This window comes from Mesoplodon densirostris, chromosome 1 (genome assembly GCF_025265405.1).
Source record: "Mesoplodon densirostris isolate mMesDen1 chromosome 1, mMesDen1 primary haplotype, whole genome shotgun sequence".
NCBI lineage: Eukaryota > Metazoa > Chordata > Mammalia > Artiodactyla > Ziphiidae > Mesoplodon > Mesoplodon densirostris.
Window position 1 is genome coordinate 11,371,815 of NC_082661.1, and position 13,241 is coordinate 11,385,055.

At 44.3% G+C, this 13,241-nt stretch overlaps 1 long non-coding RNA gene across 1 annotated transcript; it reads left to right on the forward strand.

Moving 5' to 3' along the window:
• Nucleotides 1-639: 639 nt before the first annotated feature.
• LOC132489335 (uncharacterized) lies at nt 640-2,012 on the forward strand. The gene is made up of 3 exons (XR_009531855.1): nt 640-870; nt 1,263-1,383; nt 1,849-2,012. It is a non-coding gene; the product is annotated as an uncharacterized LOC132489335 (long non-coding RNA).
• The last annotated feature ends 11,229 nt before the right edge of the window (nt 2,013-13,241 follow it).

Consider the following 13,241-nt stretch of genomic DNA (forward strand, 5'->3'; position numbering starts at 1 on the left):
CTTTTCAACAAACTGAATTCCCAGAAACCAGCTGTCCTAACATGGGATTAATTTTCATTTCCTTTACTGTATTTTCAACCAAGTGGTTGTGAGGAGACTTGGAATAACCAGCAATCCCGGAAGCTCCTCCAGATGGTCTTAAAGCTTCAAGGACCCCCAGGCTCCAAGCCATTGCTGATATGCAGTGGACAGTCATATCACATGATGAACAGACAGATATCTACTTGAAACTGGCTGTCAGGGAAGCAACAGTGTTTAGGGTGAAAGGAAATCAATTTTGAGAGCTCACAAAAATGCCAAACTACAAAAAAAAAAAACCAAGACAAAACAAGAAAACTATAAGTGAGCTTGCTGCTTTCTTTGCCCTTTAGTCCAAGCTGGAGGAAGGAGGGGTCCTAGTGCTTCTCGAAGAAATTACTTCTCCTCAGAGCTGTCCATCAATCATGCTGCCTGCAGTCAGAAGCCCGGCTGCAGTGGAGGAGCACAAAGTCTGCCTGAAACACAGAGAATCTTACAACTTGGGAATGTGCCCTGGGAGCTATGGATGCCAATAACAATCATCCTTCACATTTACAAAGCCTGGTTTGTTTGCAGACAGCATCCTGGAACACTCCATCATTTAAAATGTAATCTGGGGAGCTGGGTTTGATGGAATCGTTGGTAAATGAATGGACATCCAAAGAGGGGGACTGTATGCCTCTGTCTTTCTGAGGGAGAGATGCGGACAGCTGAGGCGTCTGAAATGTGGATGGATTAGACTCATTAGCGGCTTCTGCTCCAAGGCGCAGCGTTAACTGTGATTTGCCTGTTATTTCCATCACTGTCTGCTGGAGGCCACTTAGCTTTTAGCTGGAAGAGGATTTTCACCAGGTAGGAGCTGGTGCTTCACTGCAGGGCTTTCTGAGGTCACCAGGTAAAGCTGGGAGCAGCTGCATGGCAGGCTTCCTGCTCTAAGTCCCAAGCAACCCCACTGCCCTAAAAGTAAAGTGTGCCCACAGGCGGATACTAAACACACTTGGAGCCAAATGCTGGCTGCCATGTGTGTATTTTTACACTGATTCAGTAGTGGATTCGGCGTGGGTCCTCACCACTGAGGGAGGTTGGCTTCCCATCCCCACCCCACCCAGCCTGCAGAGTGTGTAGTGGGGTGTGAGTTCTTCCTAAAGCAGGCGGGCAGCACAGAACGGCATATTAGACCTGGGTAGTAAGACAGGCCTGATGTGGCTGCCAGAGATTCAGTGGGTCCTTTTCTTCACCAGCAGAAATGCAGAGTTCCCAAAGCAAAGGACATTAATCCACCAGAAGCAGTCACCCTGCAGGACATTAGCCTAGCTTCCTGAATCCTCTCCTGAAAAGATGTCTGGGAGACACAGAAAAAAAAGAGTAGGTATTATAAGGCTATCTTCTCTTCTTATGGCTAATATATATGTTTATCTGGTCTTATTTCTTCGGTTTTATCTTACAACTAAAGGAAGCTCACCATGGAAAAGTTTAAAAAAATACAGAAAAGTCAAAAGGGAAGAAGAATCTGCTAGGCTGCTGTCTATAGAAAACACAGCTGGATTTCATTTCTGTCTTTTCTCTCCATATTTATATTTTATATAAACATTATATTTATATCCTGTTTTTCTCTATGTGCACGTTTATATATTTCAGAAATGCTCTCATAGGACACATGCTCATTTAACCTTGCTCCTTACAGTTTATAAATCTTGAGTAACTCTCCATGTCATTAACTTTAATGTAATGTACAAAGCTGGATGATATCTTAAGAGATTAATTTCTGTTTCTCCTCCATATATTTCCCCATCCTTTCCTCCCTACCCTGGTCCCCCCACCCACTTAAAGCAGAGAGAAAGCTCTGTGTTTCATCCCAGTAAGAGTCTACAGCCAGAAAGAAAGAAGTTGCCATCAAAAATCTCCTGTCCTGGAATTTGTTTCTGAAGATCTCAGCCCACTGAAGGTGATAAGTGAGATGAGTCAGAGAGACACATCAGGTGAAAGGAGAGTCAGGGAGAGAACAGCAGGGAGAGGAAAGGGTGGGTATTAAGGGGCCTTTGGGACCTGTGGGGGCAGAGCCTGAGGAGGTGGCCAGAGCGGACAGGGGATGGTCTTATGACGTGTTCAAAAAGACAGAATCTGGAGACAGGCTCCCAGCATCAGCAAAGAGACCTCATCCCTGGGCGGACCAAGGTCAGTCAGGAGCCTCTCACCTGCGGGGGCCGGTGTTCAGGGTAGAGGATGCTCAGTGGTCACCGGTGTGAAGAGACGATTGTAATTACAGCCGTCACCCTCCCGTTACCTCGCCAGCCATGGCACTGAAGACCAGCCGGAGCTTCACCATGACCAGGGGGCAGAGTGGGCGGAGCCTTCGAAACAACTGAGGGACTTGCATCCAAAATTTAGGTTGAGTTAGAGTCAATAAAGGAAACGAGAATTCCTGTAGAGCTGGGCTTTGAAAGCAGAGTCAGGCTATGTACTGAACCCACCCATCCCATAATGCTCAGCACAAAGCGTAATTTTAATTTTCCCACCATTTGATCTCCTTAGTCTTAACTTTTATTTCATTATCTAATTACTTTCTTTATAAAATTTCTGGGACAAAGTGAGAGAGAGGCATGGACATATATACACTGCCAAATGTAAAAGAGATAGCTAGTGGGAAGCAGCCACATAGCACAGGGAGATCAGCTCGGTGCTTTGTGATCACCTGGAGGGGTGGGATAGGGAGGGAGGGAGACGCAAGAGGGAGGGGATATGGGGATATTGTATACGTATAGCGGATTCACTTTGTTATACAGCAGAAACTAACACAACATTGTAAAGCAATTATACTCCAATAAAGATGTTAAAAAATTTTTCACTTATCATTTTTTTCTTTCTAATTTTCGGTCTAATTTTACGTGTTTACTCTTAACATTTCGTATCTGTATCCAGCCTGTATATACGGCAAGTGGGAAGTGTCCGCACCAGGCGGCCACAGTGAGGTTGCTCTGTGACCTGAGCCAGCCAGCCAGGGCCTTGTCCTCCCTCCAGCTGACCCTGCAGTGACCCTCCCAGCCTCTGGCAGCAGGTCATGTTCTCTGCAGAGAGGAACGGATAGAGAGGCTGCCTGAATCGCTGGCGAATCAGGCCAGTCCAGGCAAAGCCCAGATCAGAGTTCTCCCTCACAATGAACCACAGGTCCTTCTTCCAGTTCACCAGAAACCTCAGCCAGGAGACAGCGACTCCTCCTGCACTAGTAGCTTGGGATGACCGCAGGCTGCTGCACAGGCTGCAGAATGACTCTGATGGTGGCACCTGGGTCAGTGATGGCCCCGGCAGCTCCCTGGTGGTGGAAGCGTCCTATAGCAGCTGCTCCGTCGCTGAGTGGGACCCCCACTACATCATGCTGGTTGGGTCGAAGGAGCAAAAACAAAACAACAACAAACAAAGGTCCAGTCCAGTGGCGTTTTTTCACATTTCAAGCTATTTAGACCAGTGATGAGAATATATATGATCCCCGGTACCCTTGGTATTTTCCCTGTCCATCCACTGTACTTGGACTTGTGCAGATCCCTAGCAGTGGATGTTTGGAAATCTCAGTCAGACACAAGCTCTCCTCTGGGTGGGGGCAGGGAGGGGTCACAAGAGCCAACTTTTATTGAGAACCATGTCATGGAAGTAGCAGTCAGACCACAGTGGAGGCTGAAGAAGCAAAGACTTCTCTTTGGGGAAGCTGAGAGAGAGATTGGGCGGTAATTGCAGCAAACACGGTTCAAGAGAGGATTTATTTGGAATAAGAGTTTCAAAGCATTTCTAGGCTGAGAGGAAGCAACACAGGCAGAGAGAAATGTTGAAGCTACAAGGTCAGGGGAGGTCTGAGCAGCGAGGTGCTGGGGAGAATGTGAGAAAACCGGATCAAGAAACCCATTTTTCAGAGTCACCCTTGAGTCTTTCTTATCTGGTGGCTGCTGGCTACTTGGGTCACTTTCTAATATCTGTCAATTATTAAGAACGTCATAATGAAGAGGGCAAAATAAAATTTAAGAGTCAAGGCAGAATAAAAACCTATCTCTCCTCTTGTTTCAGATTGTGGTTATATGGATATATATGATTGTCAAAGCCCATTGAACTGAATACTTATAGTTGGTTCAGTTTATTTTATGTATCCCAACGTAAAAGTAAAAACAAACCTACCTCTCCTAGGAGCTACAGAAATATTAATTAGGAGTTCTATTGACAAACACGATTACAATAGTTTAGGGACAGTCAGAATTATAAGGTGTGAAAGCAGGAGTGATACAATGTTTTTATTTCCCAAGTATGATTCTAAAAATGAATATAGAAGCTGGAAAATCACCATTAATTCTGCCCTTATTGGTGTAAATTAGACAGGAATCTCTCAGGCTGAATCAATGTGTAGTCTGCATTTTGTGATCAATAATACTGACAGCTAACATTATAATGCTAGCTAACATTAGTTACCATTTCTATAAGCCAGGAGTTTCAAGAGTATTATTTCATCCTCATTATGAGCTTCTGAAGTAATGGCATTTTCCCAATGAGGAACCTGCAGCTCAGAATGGCTATATTATTTGCTTGAGGAAATAACAGATCTAGGGTTCAAGCCCATCTCAGCCTGTGTCCAGAGCTCAAGATTTGAACCACTATGTGGCCCTGAAATAAAAACTTCTGAAATTTTACTTTAAATGTAACTGAGGGAGGGAGGGAGACATGATAGTCAAAGAAACCAAATGAGTAGTATTTTGGGTAAAATGAAACACTTTGTAGTGTGATGAATCAGATCATCTGTTGCATAAGTTAATATCTTTGCAACTGTCCATTTTCTCATTATGGGGCATATGCTCATGTGGCCAGGGCTAAGGGGAGGAATGGCATCTGTCCTCGCCCCGGGGCCTTTCCTTAATGAGGCAGAGATATGAATACCCAAGAGAGTATTTATTCTTTCAATAAACTTTAGTAATAAATCTACCTACAACTTCTGCTCACATCTCATTGGTTAGAACTGTGGCACATGGCAAGGGAAGTAGGGAAATATCACTTTTTGGAGCATATACTGTCACACCCAATTAAATCAGTTGTTCTTTAAGCAGAAGGATACTGAGAACCTAGCTAGAAGTCCACGCCAGAGAGAAAGAGAAGGCAGGATTACGGGAAACCAGAGCACAGACTTGGGAGAAGGCACAGTGACAAGATGGCAGGCAGAGGGCCTGGGGTGTTAGGGCAGGAAGAACTCCTCGACCATTTGCCCTGGGTGCCAGCGCTGAAACAGAAGCCCTTGGCTGGCTCTGCCTGTCCTGGCATCACTTAGCTCAAGAGGTGGAGGCTGGGAAAGGAGTCCAAGTAACCAAGTGTAGATAAGGAGGCTGCTCCAGGCTTAGACAGACAGCACTTGACGGGCCCACCAAAGTAGGTCTGCATGAGTGTGGAGGGGAAAGCCTTCCTCCTCCAAAACAAATCCATGGTACCATTAAGAAGAAAGATGATGCCAAGAGGCCAGAAACCACAAATATTCACATGCATTGTACACCTGTTTTGCTGGTGCCTCGGGGTTGGAGGGTGTGTGTTTGTGCTCTGACTGTTGCATGGGTGAGTCTACTGGGGGAGCCAAGACCCTTCTTCTTAGGTCAACAGGGTTGTAGCTCCTGCCCTGCGGTGCTGCTCTCAGGTGGGCTGAATTGAATGGACTCAAACTGAATTTAATTGAGGACTACTGACTTCAAAAAGAGGCAAAGCAAATACACTGTAGCATCTATCAAAGTGTGGTCAGTGGACAATTGCATCAGAATCACCTGGAAGTCTTGTTTAAAAACATTCATTTAGGGCTTCCCTGGTGGCGCAGTGGTTGAGAGTCCGCCTGCTGATGCAGGGGACACGGGTTCGTGCCCCGATCCCGGAAGATCCCACATGCCGCGGAGCGGCTGGGCCCGCGAGCCATGGCCGCGGAGCCTGTGTGTCCGGAGCCTGTGCTCCGCAACGGGAGAGGCCACAGCAGTGAGAGGCCCGCGTACAGCAAAAAAAAAAAAACAAAAAAAACAAAAAAAAAACATTCATTTAGGGGCTTCCCTGGTGGCGCAGTGGTTGAGAGTCCGCCTGCTGATGCAGGGGACACGGGTTCGTGCCCCGGTCTGAGAAGATCCCACATGCCGCGGAGTGGCTGGGCCCGTGAGCCATGGCCGCTGAGCCTGCGCATCCAGAGCCTGTGCTCCACAATGGGAGAGGCCACAACAGTGAGAGGCCCGCGAACCGCAAAACAAAAACAAAGAAAAAACCATTCATTTATTTATTCATTCATTGAACAAACAGATATTGATTTCATGTATGTGACAGGCATAGTGTGAGGAGCTGAGAACAAAACAGTAAACAAGGCAGACATCATCCCTGACCTACTGGAATATTCAGTTTAGTGAGGAAAACAGTGAAAAGTAAAAGCTGTCATAATCAAAAAGTAAATAAAGCAATTGCACATTGTGATATTGCTGTGAAAGAAGCAAATCCTGGTGGTGACCACAAGGGACAGAAATCTACAGGCTGTCTTCTATTTTCCAGGTGCCAAGTCTCTGAGACCCTGTTAAGCCCTGGGGAAGGGAATGAACTTTACACAAACCAAGATCACTTATCTCACCACCATGGATACCTTAGAGTCAATGTTAATTTGATTTAGAAAACTAAAGGGACATTTTTTTAACATGATACATAAACTTCCCATGTTTATCTCCTCTCACTAAATCCCACTAAACTCACTAAACTGCTGGTAGTAAACCACAAGTTCTGAGAGACTGGGAAAGAGGAAATAGCTGTTCAAAGTTTTCAGTGTGTTTTTGGAAGATAGAACACAGATGAAATAATGATAGCAGAGGGCAGGAAGTTATCACCCGTGTGTGTATATTTCAGGGAAGACGTACAGAGAAGGGAGGATGCTCATGATAAGAGAGTCAGATCATCCTACAGAACCTCAAGAAGCTCAAGCTTGGCACCACAGACTATGGGAAGCAGAGGGAGGCTATGGATCCAAAAGAGGGGGGTTGGTTGCCTTTGCACAGTGCAACTGTCCCCACACCTACCACCACAACCTCCTCTCTGTCATCCCACACAGCCACAAACTAGCTCCACCTGTCTTCCTTCTATAGAAAATGGACTGCTTAGTATTTGGAGAAATGTATCCAGAAATCTCCAAGCCTGTCAGGCACATCAGGAGGGAAGGAAGGAAGCATAGGGATAAAAATAGGATGGAGTAAGTTAAGTCAAGGTCTGCATTCTGAACATTGGAATTCCCAGCCCGCCTGACAAATTCTGCTCCCCTGACCCTAAATCAAAATATATACTTTCCTAAGCTGGAGATTGGCATATTAATTTAAGGAAACACTTACTGGTCCCAGAGAAAACACTTTAACATACCACCATTCTGAGTTCCCCCAGGGATAGCAGACGGATCACCCACATTGGAACCTACGAATTAATCAGCCCTCTGCTCCCAATCTAAGGCAAACAGAGATCTAAGTGAGTGTTTTTAGAGCTTATCCCTTAAGAAAAGGTAGGAAAATAGCAATTTGAGAAAAGTGAAAGATGAAAGAAAACAATCTGAGAAAAATAAAGGTGGAAGGAAACAGAGATGAAGCGGAAACAAGAGAAAAAAAATTTAGTTGAAGTATACTTGATTTAGGAAAGTTGTGGTTTTTTTTAATACAGTTATTACTTTACTGTCCTCAGGGAGATGAAGAACCTATCCTACCGATAAAACAAGAATAAATTGCTTTTAGAAAATAACAAATAGAAAATGAGATAAAACTCTTAAAAATACAAATACATTAACCTAAATTTTTTAAAACTCTGAGAATAGTTTGAAGATAGTTTTAAAGAATAACCCAGAAGTCACCTAGGAAAATAAAACCAAAATATCAATACAGGAAGAGAGAAGAAATGCAACAAGAGGATATATCTGTGAGGGTCTATGCAATAGGAGTTCTATTAAGAGTGAGGTCAGAGAAAACAGACAGGAAGAAATCATTAAGGAAATAACACAAGAAAATTTCTCAGAACTAAACTTGGGTCTCCTGACTGCAAAGGTTTGTTGAGTGTCCAGGCCTATGGACAGCACAACACCCATAACAAGGCTCATCATGATGGTATTTCTGAACACTAGAACAAAAAGAAAACCCTAAAAACATCCAGGGAGGAAAAATAAAAGTCTGTATACAAAGAAGCAGGAATCAGAATGTTATCAGACTTTCCAGTAGCAATACTGGGTGCTAGACAATGGTGAGAAATTCCTTTAAAAGATTATGAGGGAAGATTATTTTCAGCCTATAATTCTACATTGACTCAAGGTTGAATGTAGAATAAAAACTTTTTTTGATGTGTTCAAAGATTTACCTAAAGTGCACATTTCTTTAGGAAGCTGCTAGAGAATGTGCTTTCACAAAATGAGAGAGCAAACCAAAGAAAACATTGGAAGCAGAAAATCCAGTCCAGGGGAAGGTGAAGGGTAGTCTAGGAACAACCAGACAGTCCTAGAGAACAATCCATGGACATTGGGACAAGAACATAGAGAGTTGTGGAAAAAGGTCCCCAGCAAAAACTGGGACTGACAGATTTTTGTTAGGGACTGAATGTTTTTGTCCCCTCCCCCAAATGTCATATGTTGAAGTCCTAGTCTCCAATGCGATGGCATTAGGAGGTGGGGGCCTTTGGGAGCTGTTTGGATCATGAGGATGGAGCCCTCATGAATGGGATTAGTGCCCTTATAAAAGGGACCCCAAAGGAGCTCTTTCACCCTCTCTCTGCCATGTGAGGACACCATGAGAAATCAGCAGTCTGTAACTTGAAAGAGGACCTTCACCAGAACTGGATCATCCTGACACCTGTCTCAGACTTCCACCCTCCAGAACTATGAGAAATAAATTTCTGTTGTTTATAAGCCACCAGTCTCTGATACTTTGTTATAGCAGCTCTAAGACAATTATCCAATGTATATGGGTATTTTTTTTAATATGACACACCGTTAGGTGACTTTAGGAGTGAATTGGCAATAGAATAATAGAAAATTATGCAAATTATCAACTCCAAGGAAGACAGAACTCTATATAAGAGAGTAAACAGTCATCATGTCATTACTTGGTGCAGTAGTAAGCAATGTAGACAATCACAGTTTAGGCATTTTAAATATATGATATTTACCAGGAAATGTGAAACAATTCTTCTATTGGGACAACTGGAGGTGGTGAATTGCTAGTGATGGTAAAAGAGCTAATAGTCAATTGCTACAGTAGAAAGTCAGTAAGTATTGCCTAACACGGATAACCGAGGAAATAGTACTGTAAATAAATTCCTGAATGTCATATCATCTAAATGCATTGCAGGCTTAACTCTTTGGTAAGTGTCATCACCTGAAGAAGATAGCTGATGTTAAATTTGTATTCAATATCTTTAAGCAGTAATTGCAAAATGTCGAATTGTGTTTTATTACCATCCCAACTTTCAAGAGCCAGAGAATATTGACTACCACTAGTTTCCTGAGTTGAAATGGTGAAATCTAATTTTGCTAGTATTATGGAACAATTTACCAAGTGTGTGATAACTCCCTGGTGGCGCAGTGGTTGAGAGTCCACCTGCCGATGCAGGGGACATGGGTTTGTGCCCCGGTCCGGGAAGATCCCACATGCCGCGGAGCGACTGGGCCCGTGAGCCATGGCCGTTGAGCCTGTGCGTCCGGAGCCTGTGCTCCGCAACGGGAGAGGCCACAGCAGTGAGAGGCCCGCGTACCGCAAAAAAAACAAAAAAACAACTATGAAATGGAGATTTTATATTGTCCCCCAAACCAATTTTGCTTTGCCCTATTTGTGTTTCTGGGTATAATTTAAAAGGTTTTAAGTAGTGAATCACCCTGTACTATTTTCAGTCCCTATAATATTTTTTTTTTTTTTTTTTTTTTTTTTTTTTTTTCTGTACGCGGGCCTCTCACTGCTGTGGCCTCTCCCGTTGCGGAGCACAGGCTCCGGACACACAGGCTCCGCGGCCATGGCTCGCGGGCCCAGCCGCTCCGTGGCATGTGGGATCTTCCGGGATCGGGGCACGAACCCGTGTCCCCTGCATCGGCAGGCGGACTCTCAACCACTGCGCCACCAGGGAAGCCCTTGTCCCTATAATATTAAGAAACAGGATTATATACTTGACTCCCATTTTCCATTTGTTAATTTTTTTTTTCATGAGAAAGTCACACAATCAGAATGAGGATAGACTGAACACTAAGATTCAGTAGACTCATTTTCAAGAGAAAAGTTGTAATAGAAAGAGGAAATAGAATAAAATTCACCCTGAGATAGCAAATGATCCACTGCTAACTCTTTCCTCTGGCTGGTTTACTTTTGCAGTCATCATTCTAGATGCTTTGGCCTAAAGGATCTTGTATGTAATTTAAACACATCCTCTATTCTTAGAACTGAGATAACTAATTTTGTATTTTCCATTTTGCAAGCAAAGTAGAGGAAGCTCTGGATGGAAATGAGGCGAATGTTTAGGCAAATATATAATTGCTCAGTTAGAAACACCTTCATCCAGAAAGATAAATCAACGTAACTCATTTTGGTGGCATCTTCTTGAGCCAAATACATTTCAAAGTAGGGACAGGATAGGATGCAAGCTCTGAAATTGAAATGCAGAGGTGTATTTGTATCAAAATCATTTTCTCTCCATCCCTCTAAAATAGGAAGCTGCTGCCCAGAACAGACCAGAGAGCCCTTTCCCACAGAGCTGATGCAAATAGAAAAATTCAACACTTCACCTTGGTATTCTGTTGACAACTCTGACAAGAGGAGAAAAATCCACATTATATCCTAGACCTGCCTGTATGAGGACTGCTCCAGATTATCATTTCCTTGTTACATTTTTGGAGATTTACTTATCATTTTAACTTTTTTCTCCCACTGGGGAAAGGACTTTGCTAATTAAATGTTCTAATGAACTAAATGAAAAGTTTTAATGAAACTAAAATAAAACTATCTTTATTTAGGACTACTTTATTTAATGAAAATAAAATAAAACTAAAGTTAAACTAGAAGTTTTAATGAAAATTAACAACTGAAAAACATTTGGGGTTGGGGAGGGATATTTGTCAAAGGCAGGGAAGACCTATGGACAAAGAAAATACTTTTGGCAAAGTCTGAATGTCCTCATATGAACTCAGTTAAAAGGAAAATGGTAATTATTTTACTGCCATTATTGTATTTTTTGGTTGAGAAAAAGTGAATTGCTGGATTTTTATTCCTGTAATTCAGGAGATGGTTGCCAGCTGACAGGTATTAAGTCTGTAGGTAGCAATCTCAGTCTCGCTAAATTTTGTTGGATATTTGCCGCTGAAAATATTGACTATAAAATATACCACAGCAAAGTTGAATAAAAACATCCATCAGTATTTTAGACAGGCATGTTATTGATAGCTTTCCTTCTGGAAAGACCTTGGCCCGAACCCTAGGAGAAACACTGCCTCCCGTGATAAAACAAGGAAGGATTTGACCACATTGCCTCTCAGTGTCCCAAAGAGCCAGCTGCCCAAGCACAAAATAACATGCAGTTGTCTACCCCGACTTAAGATGGGGAAAGGCGTGGACACGCCCGGGACACCCAGGCACTGAGGTACTAGGATGAGGAGACAAGTTCCAGAGGGGCCCCAGATACAGGCTGAGAACGAGGATTTCAGCATATGCCTGGTGATGGGAACTCCCCTCCTGTCCATTGCGTTCCCAGTGGTGACCTCCAACTTGGCTTAAGGAAGAGACTTCTGCTCCCCACCCAACCCTATGGCATTTCCTCTCCACCTGTTCTCTCCACAGCCTGTGGTCAAGAGGACTGGCTTTGTACTCAGGGGCCTGGGCTCCACTCTGGTTCTGCCAACTGTAGATGTTGTGCCCCAGCAGGTGACTTCAGCTCTCGTATCCCCTCTTTCCTCATCTGTATAACAGGGAAGATGATTCTAATACCAACTGCCTGGGGTTAACGTGAGAATCAAGGTGATGATGTGTCCAGCGCTGAGCCTGGCATACAGAGTGCGAAGAGTGGCAGTTATTGATTGGTGATTATCTATTGATGCTTTTTTTTTTTTTTTTTTTTTGTGGTACGCGGGCCTCTCACTGTTGTGGCCTTTCCCGTTGCGAAGCACAGGCTCCGGACGCGCAGGCTCAGCGGCCATGGCTCACGGGCCCAGCCACTCCGCGGCATGTGGGATCTTCCCAGACCGGGGCACGAACCCGTGTCCCCTGCATCGGCAGGCGGACTCTCAACCACTGCGCCACCAGGGAAGCCCTATTGATGCTTTTAATATTTGTTGGCCTCCTACTAAGTGGTCATGCCTGTGGACACGCCAGTGGACACGGAGATGAATCAGACACTAGTTACCATAGTTACCATGTGGCTCCACGCCTAATACAAGCCCTCTGACTGTTTGGGATGGAGACTTCAGGCACCACTTCAGGGCTCGCATACGACTTCCCCCCTCAGGCCTCCACTCACCCTGTGTGTCCCACCCCGGATGTCACAGCTGCACATTCCTCTCTATAATTGCTATTTGCTCTCCCAGCTTCAGAAAATCTTTTATCCGAGGGCTTTCTCCCCTCTCAGAGTCCTGTGGGAATTATGATAAGTAGGTTCTGGAATTCATATGGTGGGAGAGGGACAGGTTCACAAAGGGAAGGGATGAGAGAGAGACAAAATATCAGGGATCCACTTCAATAAGTTCTTGGCCAGCGCTCGTTGATTGGATTTAACAAATAGCTCTCAGAGAGGAAGTTTTGTTTCTGACTAATGGCATTCATCCCATGCCAAAAATAATCAGGACCACAGACACAGTCAGCAATCAAATAGCAAGTAAGTACCCAGCCGCCATCTACCCCACTGTGCTGAAGGCATAAAAGGCCAACACCCGAGCGTGCCTCTGGCCGAATGGAAGTGGACAGCAACCACACCACTCGGGAATTTTGCTGCCTGGTGACAGACCTTCTGAATCCATCCCAGCTTTCAGAGGTAAAGGTCCTCAGGGTCCTCATTATTTTATGCTGCAAAAGCATAAGTGCCCACAGAGTAAGAAATGAGCAAAGGAGGCAGGATGGGAGTGAGGAAGATGTGTGCTTGGAGGTGAAGGTGGCTGAATGGTTAACATTTAACTCTTGGGAGCCAAATGCATTTGGAAGATGGAGCATTTACGTGTCCTGATCTCTCTTCAGGATGCAGGGGGCAGATGGGCGTGC